This window comes from Loxodonta africana, chromosome 6 (genome assembly GCF_030014295.1).
Source record: "Loxodonta africana isolate mLoxAfr1 chromosome 6, mLoxAfr1.hap2, whole genome shotgun sequence".
In the NCBI taxonomy this organism is placed as follows: domain Eukaryota; kingdom Metazoa; phylum Chordata; class Mammalia; order Proboscidea; family Elephantidae; genus Loxodonta; species Loxodonta africana.
In genome coordinates this window covers 128,044,330-128,061,689 of record NC_087347.1, presented here as the reverse complement: position 1 = coordinate 128,061,689, position 17,360 = coordinate 128,044,330, and positions in this window count along the sequence as shown.

Below are 17,360 nucleotides of genomic sequence, written 5' to 3'. Positions count from 1 at the left end.
AATTTCCTTAACTTCTGTTTATCTAGAAATGCCCTAATTTTGCCACCATATTTGAGAGACAGTTTTGCTGGATATATAATTCTTGGCTGGCAATTTTTTTTTTCCTTCAAGTCTTTATATATGTCATCCCATTGCCTTCTTGCCTGCATGATTTCTACTGAGCAGTCAGAATTTAGTCTTATTGACTCTTCTTTGTAGATGATTTTTCATTTATCTCTAGCTGCTCTTAAAATTCTCTCTTTATCTTTGGTTTTGGCAAATTTGATTACTATATGTCTTGGCGACTTTTGGGATCTACCTTGTGTGGGATTCAATGAGCATCTTCGATAGATATCTTCTCATCTTTCACGATATCAGGGAAGATTTCTACAAACAAATCTTCAATTCTCTCTGTATTTTTTGTTATCCTTCCTGTCCTGGTACTCTAATCACTCGTAGGCTATTGCTTGATAGAGTCCCACATAATTCTTAGGTTTTCTTCATTAAAAAAAAATTCATTTATCTGAGTTTTCTCAAATAATTTGATGTCAAGTGCTTTATCTTCAATCTCACTGATTCTGACTTTCATTGCCTCAATTCTGCTCCTATGACTTACTATTAAAAAAAATAGAGTTGTCTAATTCTGAAATTTTATTGTTAATCTTTTGGATTTCAGTTTGCTGTCTCTTTGTGATTTCTTGCAACCTGTTAATTTGTATTTGTCATTATGCTCTTATATAATCTTCTTAAGTTCCTCTGTTGCTTTGTCTGTGTGTTCCTTGTCTTGTTCTGCATCTTGCCTGATCTCTTGAAGAGTTCTGTATATTAATCTTTTGATTTCTACCTCTGGTAATTTCAAGGTCTTATCTTCCTCCAGGAAGTTTCTTAGTTCTTTGGTGGCTTGCTGAAGCCACCATGGGTCTGCCTGTTTATGTGACTTGATAATGACTGTTGTCTCTGAGACATGAATAATTTAGTTTTTTAATGTTTGCTTACTGTGTCCTAACCTCTTGTTTTGTTTTGATACACCCAAACAGACTGATCTTGTGACGTACTTTGATTATTGGCATCTTTGAAGCTCTCATGTTCTATCACCAGGTGGTTAGAACTGTTACTAGGCTTGTGAGCCCAGGAGTCTGTTTACTTGTGTCAATTCAGCTCAGGTATCCAGGTCATCAGTCACCAAGTGTGTAGTGCAGGCTCTCACCTATAGTCCTAGACAGACAGGGCTATGTAGAGGTGATTGGTGTAGGCTCAGGTATTTAGCTGCAGTAGGGGGTTATGTACTGAGCAAGGTAGGAGGGCTGATGGCTGCCCGTGAGTGCCTGGGTGGAAAGCATGTCCCTGTTTCCTAGAGTGCATAGGTAGGTGGGTTTTGCAACCAGGCTCTGGCCCTCAATGCTGTTGGCTGTAAGGACTGGGAGGAGCCACTTATTCTCAGACCCCTGTCATGGGTGGCTAGATGGAGTGGGTGTACTCACCAGTCCTCAGGCCCCTGATGTGTGTTGGTGAGGACCCTGCTTAATGGGCAGAGCGGTGTTAAGTGTGACAAATCTGCCACTCCTCAACTCTTGCAGTCGAAAATAGGCTTCAGGTATATACTCTATTGTGCTGTGTTAACGAGGGCCCATACAGATCTATGCAAGGGTGAAAGGCATTCAAAGTCTGTGGACCCTTTATGTCTGTGACTAGGCAAAGGGGCTGAGCCTGTCCTGAGTTCCTGTTTTAGTGGAGCTGGCAGATTATTTTTTCCCATTCTTTAATTTGTCTCCTTTCCAAAGCTGGGAGAATAGCTCGGGGTGCATGAGGGTTCCACTTCCAGCCCAGGAGGCACAGAAATCGCTGAAGCCAGACTGGGACTGGAGCAGAATGGGGGGGGGTGTAGATGGGAGACAGGTATTTCCCAGAGGATGGAAGGGATTTTTTGATCCCATGTTGTAGGTTAGATGCTTGCACTTAACTTTCGCAGACTCAGCGTCCCTTCTCCCTGGCTCCAGAGCCTTGTGTAGACTCTGCCTCTTGGTTTCTCAAGGAGTGGAAAAAGCTTCCTGAACACTACTGCTTGCCTCAGCTTGCATGCACCAGCTGATCCAGCCTGCAGGGTCCTGGCCAGGTTGGATCTGGCAAATCTTTGGTGCTTCTGAACTGTCTCTCCCTTCCCATGCTGCTCAGTCCAACTCCTCAACTTTGCCTTTGATGTTCAGGAGTACTAGATTGTCATATATAATTGATTCACTTGTTTTTTCAGGTGTTTGTTTTAAGAGGGACCACAGAAAGCACCTGACTATTCCACCATCTTGGCCCCACCTCCTGCCCTTGTTTCAAAATTGAGTTGTTTATTTTCTTATTATTGAGTTATAAGTGTTTGTCTTAGGCTGGATTCTGAAGAGAAGCAAAACCACTGAAGCATATATATATATATATGCACACACAGAGAGAGATATATTTATAATAAAGAAATGGCTCACATGGTTGTAGAGGCTGAAAAGTCTCAAGTCAGTGGGTCAGCTGTCATGCTGGAGGCTTCACCTGACTCATGTATCTGAAGGGGCTGCTGAACCCAAGATCAGCAGGTCAGACAGCAGGCTACTGGATCAAGTCCCAGGAATTGGAGTTTAGATGATGAGCAAGCGCAGGATCCAGAGCAGAGTAAAAGCCAGAAAATTTTGCCAGAAAGCCCATTTATATTGGATGCAGGCCATACTCCCAAAGAAACTTCCTTTCAACTGATTGGCTGTTCATAGCAGATCTCATCATGGAGTAGATTATATTACATCAGTTCTCGTCATAGAGGTGATTACATCATTAAATAACTGCAAAACTACATCTTAACTGACAAACCACTGAGAATCATGGACCAGCCAAGTTGACACACAACCTTAACCATCACAGTCCACACGTTGTCAATTTGACACTTGTATACATCTCTTTAAACCATACATAATCTCTAAATAAAGACAGTAATGAAGCCATACTTGCACCTAACATGATACAATTGTTACATGTACAACTGAAAATGCACTAGCCCTGTTTACATCTTATATTTTATAAGTGAAAAAAAAATGTGATGCACACATACAAGGAAGAAATCCTTACAACAATTACAATCCTCATTGCTGCAACCTGTCATGTGGTTGTAGCTGATATTTAGAACTACCTTCTTTGATATTTAGAACCACCTTCTTTGATATTTAGAACTACCTTCTTTCATCACCCAGTTCTTATTCCCTTTACCCTCAGCAAGCACCTCACCCGGCCGTGGTTCTTTGCCTGATGGGGTGACCCAAATCTTCATTCCTGAAGGGTCTGGGCTATTAGTAGTCATGTTGGAATTGGGTTGCTATACTTTTCCATTGACTTTAATCACAGTGTATGGTAATATTAAGAGGTTTTTGAAGGGATTTCCTGTATCCTAGAGATACTTTTCTTTACCCCCAATATGCAATACCAATCCAATTCCTCTTTTTAATCAGGATGAATCACAACAGGCAATACGGTAACTCCCTTCTTTGCCTGTTGATCAAGAGTCATAAGCAGCTCAAATAGCTGGGTGGCATTATTATTGTCCAGTTCAATGGAATTAGTGATGTGTCTCCAGGTGATAGAATTCCTCCCTTTGTAACTAAGACCTCTTGACTTCAGAGCATAGGGTCATGGGGACAGAGAGCAAACCTTTTGTGAGGATCACTAAGGGTAATAGTTCCATTCCCATTTCTGCTGCTTGATTCCTGTACCCATGAATCCTGGCTATGAGAGAAACAGCACCATATATTAGATGCTGGTTTAGAGGGTATACAGCTTCCTGGAGAACATTGCTCCAACACTTCAAGGTATTGCCACCTAGCTGACATTGCAATTGTGTCTTTATAAGGCCATTCCATTGTTCTATAAAGCCAGCTGCTTCAGGATGATGGGGAACATGATAAGACCAGTGAATTCCTTGACCATGGGCCCATCGATATACTTCATTTGCTGTGAAATTTTGATTCTGAAATTTTGTCAGATTAATTTCCTGACCTCTAGCATGCAAATGTTTTACCAGTAAGTCAAGAGTCATTGACTTCCATGCTAGGTCCAATCAGCTTAATGTCATTAATGTAATGGCCAGTGTGATGTCTTGTGGAAAGAACAGGGGGTCAAATTCCCTGTGAACTAAGTTATGACATAGGGCTGGAGAGTCGATATACCCCTGAAGTAGACCAGTGAATATGAATTGCTGACCTTGCCAGCTGAAGGAAAACTGCTTCTAGTGGTCCTTAAAAGCAGGTATGGAGACAAAGGCATTAGCCAGATCAATAGCTACATAGCAGGTACCAGGAGATATGTTAATTTTCTCAAACAATGAAACCATATCTGGAATGACAGCTGCAACTGGAGTTTTTTGATAATCCACTGTCATTCTCCAAGATCCATCTTCCTTTCTTTTTTTTTTTCTGTACAGGCTAAATAGGCAAATTGAGTGGGGATGTGGTAGGAATCATCACCCCTGCATCCTTCAATTCCTTGATAGTGGCAGTAATCTCTGTAATCCCTCCATTAATGCAGTATTGCTTATTGTTTAATATTTTCCGAGGTAGGGGTTCTATTTGCCCTTTCTTACCTTAATAGCCCTTACTCCACATGTCAATGATGCAATGTGGGGGTTCTGCCAGTTGCTGAGTATGTCTATTCCAAGTATGCATTCTGGAACTGTGGTAAATACTACAGGATGGGTTCAGGGACCTACTGTGAGATGGACATGAACTAAGACTCTATTAATTAATGCCCCAACTGTCATTGATGGGCCATAGTGACATTTCGGGTCTCCTGAAATTAGCATCAGTTCAGAACTAGTATCCAGTAATCCTAAAAACTTTTATTATTCCTTTTTTCCCAATGAACAGACACTGTCATAAAAGACTGTAGATCCCTTTGGGGAATTCTGAGAGATACATTAATAGTATAAATTTTTAGAAGAAAATTGGAGTCCTTCCTCAAGGAGATCTGGTTCCCTCTTCATTCAAGGGCTTGTGGTACTGTAAACAGGCTCAAATCTAGGAATCGATTGAGGGGCCATGACTCTATTCTGGTGACTTGAGTTAGACTGCTGTTCACTTGACCTAGAATTCATCCATTTATACAGATCAAGTAGTTAGTAGTAGATTTCCTGCCTGTTTCACTGTTAGGGACACCATGACTAAGTAGCCAATGCTACAAGTCCATACAAGTCAGACTATCCTAATTACTGCTTTGACTCTGCTGTCCATTACTGTAACCATGCCCACCTTGTCTTTGTCAATTGAGTGCTGCCACCTGGCCCCTACCATCACAGGGACAAATAAGCCCCATTGTAGTCCTGGTGGCATAGTGGTTAAGTGCTATGGCTGCGAACCAAAGGGTCAGCAGTTGGAATCTGCCAGGTGCTCCTTGGAAACTCTATGGGACAGTTCTACTCTGTTCTATAGGGTCACTATGAGTTGGAATGGACTCGATGGCACTGAGTTTGGTTTTTTGGTTTTGTAGTTAGGTGTCTTAATTCAGTTAGGGCAGTTCCCACTGTCAAATATGATTTACATAAAATAACAGTTATGCAGTCTTCAAGGATGCTGGGGCTCCCTTCACAAATTTGTTCTTCATTGTTGTGGTAAAAGGTGTCTTCTCTGGGCAATCCATGTGTGAGTCTGTGGTTCAAACCTGATAACCCACTCTAGCATGCCAATTTCCCTAAGTCTTTGGATACCTTCTTCTACAGTATACCAAGGAAGGTCTGGTACTTCAGCTCGATTTGTTGTGGACCACCACCTAATTCATGCTTCAGTGATCCAACCAAATAAACTATTTGATCCTTTCCTAACTTCTCGAGCTGAAACACGGAATGAAGAATCTGTGCTTAGTGGGCCCATATCAATAAACTCAGACTGATTCAACTTTATGTTCCTTGCACCATTATCCCAAGCCCTTAATAGTCATTTCCACACGTATTTCTCAGGTTTTTGTTTGTACATATTAGAAAATTCAAGAAGCTTTTTTTTTAAGTGTAGCTTATCTCCCCCTGGGTCATGCTTTGTACTGCACTTTTTGGGGCTCACTGGGACTTAAGTCTACTTATAGGTCTAGAAGCCAAAATGGGGAGTGGGGGTGTGTTTGGAGCAAATTCAGCAATGTTTAGTAAGACCTCTGCCTCAGGTGATGACTCAGTCACTGCCCCAGGTGATATCTCAGACAAAGACTCCTCAAGCACAGCTGGGTTAATCTCATCAGATGGGGGTGGAAGGGCTAATGATTTTGTTGGTAGGAGCTATGTAATGGAAGTTAGGGCTCAGTGTCTCCAGTTTCCTGATTATCTGTCCATATCCCCATCCCAAGTTTCAGGATCCCATTTTTTCCCAGTCAATGCCCCCACTTTAACTTCAGACATCATTTGAGTTTAGGAATTCAATTGGCATTGTAATTCAGCCTCTTTTATGATAAGACTCTGGGTTTGGTTTTCAGCAATATCAGCTCTATTGCTACAAAGAAGACTTTCCTTCAGGGCACAAGTGGGAACTTTGAGGTCGTTTATGTGGCACTTGAGCTTTGACTCTGAAGCCCTGAGCTCATCTTTTTCTTTCAGCACTTCATCTAGCAAAAGTAGGACTAAACAGCCAGCTTCTCAATACTTTTCATTCTAACAAAATCGTAGAAAACAAATACAATCACCCAGAGCCTTGCCTCTCACCAGTACTTGATCTATTGTGCCCTCTTTACTACTCAAAGAAGAATCATCAACATCTTTAAGATTAGCCAGACTTGAGAACCAATTTAGAAAACTCATTCTGACTATTTTGTTTCTCTAGAACCACTCTTGGTACCAAATGTCTTAGGCTGGGTTTTCCAGAGAAGCAAAACCAGTGAAGTGTGTGTGTATATTTATATACACACATGCACATACAGGGAGAGAGAGAGCATTATATCAAGGAAATGGTCACACTATTGCAGAGGCTGAAGAGTCCCAAGTCCTTGTGTCGGGCATCATGCTGGAGGCACCTCCTGACTCACTTGGGCTCATGAACCCAAGATCAGCAGGTCAGATGTCAGACTGCTTGCTGAAGTATGAAGAACTGGAGTTCAGATGCTGCTGAGCCAAATTCAGGATCCAGAGCAGAGAAAAAGCCATCCAGCTTTGCCAGAAAGTCTGTAGATATTGGATGAAGGCCATACCCCTGAGGAAACTCCCTTTCAACTGATTAGCTGCTCATAGCAGATCTCATCATGGAGGAGATTATATCAGATCTTGTCACCGAGGTGATCACATCATTACATAATTGCAAAACTACATCATACTGTCAAACCACTGAGAATCATGGCCTAGCCAAATTGACATACAACCTGAATCATCACAGCATTCTTTATTTATACTGAAAAGATTATAATGCATGTTGGGGGCCAAGATGGCTGACTAGGTAGAAGCTACCTTGGATCCCTCTTGCAACAAAGACTCGGAAAAACAAGTGAATCAATCACATACACAACAATCTAGGAATGCTGACCATCAAACACAGATTTAAGAGTTGATCTGAGTGACAGAGACTGAGAACGAGCAACCACGGGGAAGCAACGACTGTTTTCGGAGCCTGGAGCCAGCGTCCCAGTAAGAAAACCTTGGCGCCGGGCTTTGGACTCAGCGCAGGCTAGCTGAGCATGGCATCCTGAGATGGCGCAAACACAGAACACAGCCCTAGCCCCCAGAAGTGACCTCGGGGGAAGGCCAGCCAGTGCACGCAGGCAGCGCAGCGATGCAGCTGACAGGAGAAGTCACCAGAAGGCAACGACTGGTTTTGGAGCCTGGGGTGTGGAGTCCCAGCCAGGGAACCTTGGCGCTGGGCTTTGGACTGGGAGCAGAGGAACTGACCATGGCTTCTGAGACAGTACAAGCATGGGACATGGGCCTGACCCTCGGGGGCAATCTCAACCCAGCCAGTGCACACAGGCTACATACCCCTCGGGAATCTCAGATAAAACAGTCATCACCAAGCAAGATAAGTAACTTTGTCTATATTCTGGGGTGCTACTGTCTCCTATTTATCTGAACCCTCCCCTCCCTTTCCCAGGCAGCTTCATTAACTTTGGAATTTCCTGAGGCAGAGAGTGAAGTGCTCTGCAGTTTTTGTTTTTTTTTTTCTCTTGGTCTTTTCCTAACCCATTCTCCTGGCCTGGGAGAAGCAGCTACAAAAAAACTCAGGGACCAAAAATCCTTCCCTTGACTTCCTGAAATTGGACTAAAAATACAGAACCAGCTCCAGCCAAGCATATGAGATCCACAGTCTTGGGCTTTTATCCCTACAGGGAACAAGGTGGGTATCATAATGCAAAGGAAATTCTGATAGGGATCTGACTGAAAGTGTTTTAGCGGATTACTGGAAAGACAAGTTTCCCAGGTCTGATATCTCTGCGTATTCAACAGAGCCCTCACTGACCCACAAAGGGGAACTGAGGGCTGAAGCTCCCCCCAGACCACCTATCCTCCTGCCTTAGGGGTCTGAGGATGGTGACACCTACCAATCTGTAGAAGTACATGCATTGGGTGCCTAAGGTACAGCTACAGAGCCCACCCACCAAAATGCTTTAGGAATAGAGACACACCTACCTCACTGGTACTTCGGGGGAAGGCTGTCAGCATCCGGACCCCCCTGGAGTGTGACCCCCTGCTGCTACCACAATCTAGTACACACAACTATCACCACTACTCCTCTAGGTGGATAGGTGACAGTCTGCACTACACACTTGGTGACCCAAAATCAGATTCTACTCAAGAACAGTGAATGGACTCTTAGGCTTATATATCTGGTAACAGCCCAAACCAGCTGGTAATAGGACATATGTGATTCAAGGGCTACAACAATCAAGGCAGCGCAATCTAGTAGCCCATCTACGTATATTGAAAGAAAACAAAACAAGATAAGACTCAGTGAGCAAATATAAAATAAATCATTACAATATCTTATAGATGGTTCGGAGACAGCAGTCGATATCAAACCACGTAAAGAAGCAGACCATGATTGCTTCTACAACTCCCCAAATTAAGAATCAAAATCTTTCCCAAATGAAGATACAATCCTGGAATTACCAGACGCAGAATATAAAAAACTAATTTACAGAATGCATCAAGACATCAGGGATGACCTCAGAAATGAAATAAGGCAATCTACAGAAAAAGCCAAGGAACACGCTGATAAAGCAGTCGAAGAAATCAAAAAGATTATTCAAGAACATAGTGGAAAAATTAATAAGCTGCAAGAATCCATAGAGAGACAGCATTCAGAAATCCAAAAGATTAACAGTAAAGTTAGAGAATTAGACAACACAATAGGAAGTCAGTGGAGCAGAATCGAGCAATTGGAATGCAGAGTGGGGGACCTGGAGGATAAGGGAATTGACACCAATATAATTGAAAAAAAAATCAGACAAAAGAATTAAAAAAAAATGAAGAAACCCTAAGAATCATGTGGGACTCTATCAAGAAGAATAACTTGTGTGTGATTGGAGTTCCAGAACAGGGAGGGATAACAGAAAATACAGAGAGAATAGTTGAAGATCTGTTGGCAGAAAACTTCCCTGACATCATGAAAGACGAAAGGATATCTATCCAAGATGCTCATTGGACCCCATATAAGATATCTTTTTGAAAATCACCAAGACATATTATCATCAAACTTGCCAAAACCAAAGATAAACAGAAAATTTTAAAAGCAGCCAGGGATAAAAGAAAGGTCTCCGACAAAGGAGAATCAATAAGTTCAGACTACTCAGCAGAAACCATGCAGTCAAGAAGGCAATGGGATGACATATATAGAGCACTGAAGGAGAAAAACTGCCAGCTAAGGATCATATATCCAGCAAAACTCTCTCTCAAATATGGAGGTGAAATTAAAACATTTACAGATAAACAGAAGCTTAGAGAATTTGCAAACACCAAACCAAAGCTACAAGAAATACAAAAGGAAATTGGTCAGAAAATCAATAACATCAGATACCAGCAAAACACGAGGTCACAGAACAGAACATCCTGATATCAACTCAAATGGGAAAATCACAAAAACAAATTAAGATTAATTTAAAAAAGAAAACAATGCTCAAAACAGGGAATCATTGAAGTCATTATGTAAAAGTTCACAATAATCAAAAAGAGGGACTAAATACAGGAGGCATAGAACTGTCATATGGAGAGAAAAACAAGGTGATATAGGACGATACAAGTTAGGTTTTTACTTAGAAAAATAGGGGTAAATATTAAGGTAACCACAAAGAGGTCTAACAATTCCATAACTCAAAATAAAAACCAAGAAAAACATAATGACTCAGCAAACATAAATTCAACTACTATGAAAATGAGGAACACACAATTTACAAAGAAAAACATCTCAGCACAAAAAAGTAAGTGGAAAAATGAAATGGTCAACAACACACTCAAAAAGGCATCAAAATGACAGCACTAAACACATACTTATCCATAATTACGCTGAATGTAAACGGACTAAATGCACCAATAAAGAGACGGAGAGTCTCAGACTGGATAAAGAAACACGATCCGTCTATATGCTGCCTACAAGAGACACACCTTAGACTTAGAGACACAAACTAAAAAAGGATGGAAAAAAATATATCAAGCAAACAACAAGCAAAAAAGAGCAGGAGTAGCAATATTAATTTCTGACAAAATAGACTTTAAAGTTAAATCCACCACAAAGGATATAGAAGGACACTACATAATGATTAAAGGGACAATTGACCAGGAAGATATAACCAATCGTATTAAATATTTATGCACCCAATGACAGGGCTGTGAGATACATAAAACAAACTTTAAACAGAACTGAAAAGTGAGAAAAATGCCTCCACAATTATACTAGGAGACTTCAACATACCACTTTCAGAGAAGGATAGGACTTCCAGTAAGAAGCTCAATAGAGACATGGAAGACCTAATTGCTACAATCAACCAACTTGACCTCATAGACTTATAGAGAACACTCCACCCAAAAGCTGTAAAGTATACTTTTTTTCTAGCGCACATGGAACATTCTCTAGAATAGACCACATATTGAGTCATAAAACAAACCTTTGCAGAATCCAAAACATCAAAATATTACAAAGCATCTTCTCAGACCACAAGGCCATAAAAGTGGAAATCAATAACGGAAAAATCAGGGAAAAGAAATCAAATACTTGGAAACTGAGCAATACCCTGCTCAAAAAAGACTGGGTTATAGAAGACATTAAGGAGGGAATAAAGAAATTCATAGACTGTAACGAGAATGAAAACACTTCCTATCAAAACCTCTGGGACACAGCAAAAGCAGTGCTCAGAGGTCAATTTATACCGATAAATGCACACATACATAAAGAAGAAAGAGCCAAAAGCAGAGAACTGTCCCTACAACTTGAACAAATAGAAAGTGAGCAACTAAAGAATCCACCAGGCACCAGAAGAAAACAAATAATAAAAATGAGAGCTGAACTAAATGAATTAGAGAACAGAAAAACAATTGAAAGAATTAACAAAGCCAAAAGCTGGTACTTTGAAAAAATTAACAAAATTGATAAACCATTGGCCAGACTGACTAAAGAAATACGGGAAACAAATAACCCAAATAAGAAACAAGATAGGCCATATCGCAACAGACCCAACTGAAATTAAAAGAATCATATCAGATTATTACTAAAAATTGTACTCTAACAAATTTGCAAACCTAGAAGAAATGGATGAATTCCTAGAAAAACACTACCTACCTAAACTAACACAATCAGAAGTAGAACAACTAAATAGACCCATAACAAATAAAGAGATGGAAAAGGTAATCAAAAAAGTCCCAACAACAACAAAAAAAAACCCTGGCCCGGATGGTTTTACTTCAGATACAACCAAACTTTCAGGGAAGAGTTAACACCACTACTACTAAAGGTATTTCAAAGCATAGAAAATAATGGACTACTACCTAACTCATTGTATGAAGCCACCATATCCCTGATACCAAAACCAGGTAAAGACACCACAAAAAAAGAAAATTACAGGCCTATATCCCTCATAAATATAGATGCAAAAATCCTCAACAAAATTCTAGCCAATAGAATTCAACAACATATCAAAAAAATAATCCACCATGACCAAGTGGGATTTATACCAGGTATGCAAGGCTGGTTTAATATTAGAAAAACCATTAATGTAATCCACCATATAAATAAAACAAAAGACAAAAACCGCATAATCTTATCAATTGATACAGAAAAGGCATTTGACAAAGTCCAACACCCATTTATGATAAAAACTCTCAGCAAAATGGGAATTGAAGGAAAATCCCTCAACATAATAAAGGGCATCTATACAAAGCCAACAGCCAGCATCACCCTAAATGGAGAGAGCCTGAAAGCATTTCCGGGAACCAGACAAGGATGTGCTTTATCACCACTCTTATTCAACACTGTGCTAGAGGTCCTAGCCAGAGCAATTAGGCTAGACAAAGAAATAAAGGGCATCCGGATTGGCAAGGAAGAAGTCAAATTTTCTCTATTTGCAGATGACATGATCTTATACACAGAAAACCCTAAGGAATCCTCCAGAGAACTACTGAAACTAATAGAAGAGTTCAGCAGAATCTCAGGTTATAAGATAAACATACAAAAATCACTTGGATTCCTCTACATCAACAAAAAGAACATCGAAGAGGAAATCACCAAATCAATACCATTCACAGTAGCCCCCAAGAAGATAAAAGACTTAGGAATAAATCTTACCAAGGATGTAAAAGACCTATACAAAGAAAACTACAAAGTACTAGTGCAAGAAACTAAAAAGGACCTACTTAAGTAGAAAAACATACCTTGCTCATGGATAGGAAGACTTAACATAATAAAAATGTCTATTCTACCGAAAGCCATCTATACATACAATGCACTTGCGATTCAAATTCCAATGACATTTTTTAATGTGATGGAGAAACAAATCACCAACTTCGTATGGAAGGGAAAGAAGCCCCTGATAAGTAAAACATCACCGAAACAGAAGAAGAAAAGTGGGAGGCCTCACTCTACCTGATTTTAGAACCTATTATACAGCCACATTAGTCAAAACAGCCTGGTACTGGTACAAAAACAGGCACAGAGACCAATGGAACAGAATTGAGAACCCAGATATAAATCCATCCACATATGAGCAGCTGATATTTGACAAAGGCCCAGCGACAGTTAATTGGGGAAAAGATAGTCTTTTGAACAAATGGTGCTGGCATAACTGGACATCCATTTGCAAAAAAAGAAACAGGACCCATACCTGACACCATGCACAAAAACTAACTCCAAGTGGATCAAAGACCTAAACATAAAGACTAAAACGATAAAGATCATGGAAGAAAAAATAGGGACAACTTTATGAGCCCTAATACAAGGCATAAACAGAATATAAAATATTACCAAAAATGATGACGAGAAACCAGATAACTGGGAGCTCCTAAAAATCAAACACCTATGCTCATCTAAAGAGTTCACCAAAACAGTAAAAAGTCCACCTACAGATTGGGAAAAAATTTTCAGCTATGACATCTCCGACCAGCACCTGATCTCTAAAATCCATATGATTCTGTCAAAACTCAACCATAAAAAGACAAACAACCCAATCAAGAAGTGGGCAAAGGATATGAACATGCACTTCACTAAAGAAGATATTCAGGCAGCTAACAGATACATGAGAAAATGCTCTCGATCATTAGCCATTAGAGAAATGTAAATTAAAACTAAGATGACAATGGGATACAGACCCCAAATTCTCATAAAAAGACCATACTTAATGGTATGACTGCGACTAGAGGTATCCCGGAGGCAATTCTCCCCAGACCTTCTGATGGCACAGGACAGGAACCATCCCCGAAGACAACTCATCAGGCATGAAAAGGACTGGTCAGCGGCGGGGGGAGAGAGACGCTGATGAAGAGTGAGCTAATTAAATCAGGTGGCCACTGGAGAGTGTGTTGGCAACTCTTGACTGGAGGGGGGATGGGAAGATAGAGAGAGAGGGAAGACGGCAAAATTGGCACGAAATGAGAGACTGAAAGGGCTGACTTAATAGGGGGAGAGCAAGTGGGAGAAGGGAGTAAGATGTATGTAAACTTACATGTGACAGACTGATTGGAATGGTAAATGTTCACTTGAAGCTTAATAAAAATTAATAAAAAAATAAAATAAATAAATATTCCATATCAGGGACAAAAAAAAAAAAAAAAAAACTAAGATGAGATTCCATCTCACGCCAACAAGGCTGGCATTAATCCAAAAAACACAAAATAATGAAGGTTGGAGAGGTTGCGGAGAGATTGGAACTTTTATACACTGCTGGTGGGAATGTAACATGGTACAATCACTTTGGAAATCTATCTGGCGTTTTCCTAAAAAGTTAGAAATAGAACTACCATACAACCCAGAAATCCCACTCCTTGGAATATACCCTAGAGAAATACGAGCCTTTACACGAACAGATATATGCACACCCATATTTATTGCAGCTCTGTTTACAATAGCAAAAAGCTGGAAGCAACCAAGGTGTCCATCAACGGATGAATGGTTAAATAAATTATGATATACTTACACAATGGAATACTACACATCAATAAAGAACAGTGAGGAATCTGTGAAACATTTCATAACATGGAGGAACCTGGAAGGCATTATGCTGAGTGAAATTAGTCAGATGAAAAAGGACAATATTGTATAAGACCACTATTATAAGAATTTGAGAAATAGTATAAAATGAGAAGAACACATACTTTTGTGGTTATGGGGGGGGAGGGAGGGAGGGTGGGAGAGGGTTATTTACTGATTAGTTAGTAGATAAGAACTACTTTAGGTGAAGGGAAGGACAGTACTCAATACACAGAAGGTCAGCTCAACTGGACTGGACCAAAAGCAAAGAAGTTTCCTGGATAAACTGAATGCTTCAAAGGTCAGCGGAGCAAGGGCGGGGGTTTGGGGACTATGGCTTAAGGGGACTTCTAAGTCAATTGGCAAAATAATTCTATTATGAAAACATTCTTCACCCCACTTTGAAGTGTGGCGTCTGGGGTCTTAAATGCTAACAAGCAGCCATCTAAGATGCATCAATTGGTCTCAACCCACCCAAAGGAGAATGAAAATCACCAAGGTCACAGGATAACTATGAGCCCAAGAGACAGAAGGGGCCACATGAACCAGAGACTTACATCATCTTGTTACCAGAAGAACTAGATGGTGCCCAGCCACAACCGATGACTGCCCTGACAGGGAGCACAACAGAGAACCCCTGAGGGAGCAGGAGAGCAGTGGGATGCAGACCCCAAATTCTCATAAAAAGGCCAGACTTAATGGTCTGACTGAGACTAGAAGAATCCCGGTGGTCATGGTCCCCAAACCTTCTGTTGGCCCAGGACAATAACCATTACCGAGGATAACTCATCAGACATGGAAGGGACTGGTCAATGGGTTAGAGAGAGATGCTGATGAAGAGTGAGCTACTTGTATCAGGTGGACACTTGAGACTGTGTTGGCATCTCCTGTCTGGAGGGGAGATGGGAGGGTAGAGAGGGTTAGAAACTGGCAAAATCGTCAGGAGAGACTGGAAGGAGTGAGCAGGCTGACTCATTAGGGGGAGAGTAAGTGGGAGTATGGAGTAAAGTGTATATAAGCTTATATGTGACAGACTGACTTGATTTGTAAACTTTCACTTAAAAAATTTGTAAACTTTCACTTAAAGCACAGTAAAAATTAAAAAAAAAAAAAAAGATTATCATGTATATACTTTGCAAATGTTTTCTCCCAGTCTGTGGCTTGAGTTTTCACTTTTTTTTTGTAATGTGTTTTTCGAAAAACTAAAGTTTTTAATTTTGAGGAAGCTGAATTTATCTTTTTTTTTTCCTTGTGGTTTATGCTTTTTGTATCCCACTTTTGCCTATTCCAAGTGCATAGAGTTGTTTCTTCTATGTTTTCTTTTATGGATTTTAGAGTTTGATTTATATTTGTATTTAGGCTTATGATCTATTTTATTTAATTTTTTTGGTGTGTGGTACAAGATAAGGGCTGTGGTGCATTTTTTTTCTCCATAAGGTTGTCCAATTGTTCCAGCATCATTTGTTGGACTATATTTTACCTCATTGAATTGTGTGACTTGTTGGTTAAAAATCAATTGGTCATGCATGTGTGGGCATATTTCTGGATTCTAAATTTTATTCTGTTGATCCTTTGTCTGTCCTTAAGCCAATAACAAACTTTCTGGATTATTTCGCTTTATAGTAAGTATTAAGGTTAGCTGTGAGATTCCTCCAACTTTATTCTTTTTCTTCAAAATTGGTTTGGTTATTCTAAGGTCTTTTGCTTTTTTGTGTAAATATTAGAATTAGTTTGTTAATCTCCCCACAAAAGTCTACAAAGATTCTTATTGAGTTTGCATTAAATCTATAGATAAATTTGGGAAGAAACTTACGAAATTGAGTCTTCGAATCCATGAGCATGTTATATTTATCCATACCTTTATGCTTTCTTTAACTTATCTTTGGGAACTTTCATCATATATTTTGCACATATTAGTTTGAACTATACCTAAATAAGATAGTTTTACGCAAATAATACACACCTTCTATGTTTGTGTGCCAACTGCATCCTCTCTTCTTGAGGTGTTTTCGTAAGTGCCACTATGCCAATTTGTTTTACATGTTGCTGTAAAATATTAGTTAAACGTGGTTACAAAAATACCTGAAGGGGGGAGGGCATAGTTGGGAAGCAAATGTAGAAGGCGTGTGTTATTTGCATTAAAATAATATGATATTTAATGACAGTCTAACAGTCTACTCTCATAAAGATTACAGCCTTGGAAACCCTATGGAGCAGTTCTATTCTGTCCTATAGAGTCATTATGAGTCGGAATCAACTAGATGGCAATTTTTTTTATATAGTAATTTTTTTTTTAACATTCAATTTCCAATTGTTTGTTGCTAGTTTCTGGAAATGCAGTTGAGGTGTCCCTCAACTCCAGCTGTCTTTTCATCTTCTCATTCACCGAAGGTACCTTCTCTCTGGTCCTTTACAACGGTGAATGATACTCCATTCTTGTTCCTTGGAAGGGTGATTAGAAAACTTTTCTGGTATCAGTCTGTGTGTCAAATAGAGAAGTTGACAGCAGATATCTTGCTTTAATTTGGGGGTTTTCTTACCAGTGAAAACAAATATTCAGTTTAAAGAAAACTCTGATAAAATCACACCAGCCACTTTTCTTTTACACAAAGTTGCAAATTCTTTCTTTCCTATTCAAAGCCAGGCTTACTAACTTTGAACCTCAAAAGATACTAGTAGGTAGAGGGGCAGAGACTATCTTATGAACTGATACACTTTGATCTCAGTAAAGGGGAA